Raw genomic sequence first — 1,077 nt, forward strand, 5'->3', positions numbered from 1 at the left:
GGGTCAGACACATTTAGCTTTGTAAATGTGTTTATTAAATTTTAGATTTTAGTGTTCAAATCCTGAAAAACTCTCAACAGACGGGCCTGGGAACCAAAAGCTCAGCTTCCCATTCTTTTTAAAACTCTAAGAACCACAAGTAAACCTACAGTCTCCTGCTTTAGGAGAGAGCTACAAACCTGGGATGAAAACTGCCCGAATGGACCTCATATCTCAAAAATGGATTTATATGAAACTTTCAGGAAATGTTTATTACTCTTTCCAAATGGTTCATCACATGTCAGAAAACAGTTGATTAAAGTTTGAAACATTTCAGAGCACGAGTGGGCGTGGCTCCAAACGGATCGTCATGCCATAAACGAAGCACTCCACACGGTGACACGGCTGGATAGCAAAAAGCTGCTCGGAGGTCTTCTCCAGCGGTTCTCAGATGTTTACTCTCTTTCTTGGACAACAGAAAAGGGGACAAGAGGGCAGAGTAAGCCAAACATTATTTCAGGGCTCCTTTGCCTGTAAAATATGAAAATAAAGTAAAGTAAAATCCACCTTAGATTTAGGTGAAAGTTCCAGGGAAATTCTATCGTTTAGAGCTATGGCTGACAGAAATTTGAGCCAAATCACATGGATGGTTTAATAGTTGGATTTTGGTTGTCTAAGATTTAAATATGTATTCCCCTCTTCCATTGTCAAATAAACCGAACTGAAAACACACAGAAGTTTCAGGAAATGTTAATGACACCACAGATCAGCTGATTCAAGTCTGAAACATGTCTGAGCAGACCCGGTAAACTTTGCTGTCTGTCTGTTAGCAACTGTTAGCATTGTCTGGGTGACCACCGGCTTCAGCTTAGATCTCCATGCCACAGATCGAAAGCGTCACCCTGTTCAAAGTTGGACAGCAAGACGGGCCGACCACTTGAGCTCTGAGTCCTGGGGGAGGAGATAAACCCAATTCACCTGAATGCATACAGGCATGCAAACCATTGATAAGTGCCTTTCAACCTACTAGGAGGTAGCCTGGTTTAAACCAGACCCTGTCCTTCACTTTGCTTCGTACAAGGGTCTGGACTTGATGCA

Source organism: Austrofundulus limnaeus, unplaced genomic scaffold (assembly GCF_001266775.1).
Source record: "Austrofundulus limnaeus strain Quisiro unplaced genomic scaffold, Austrofundulus_limnaeus-1.0 Scaffold2386, whole genome shotgun sequence".
NCBI classification, from domain to species: domain Eukaryota; kingdom Metazoa; phylum Chordata; class Actinopteri; order Cyprinodontiformes; family Rivulidae; genus Austrofundulus; species Austrofundulus limnaeus.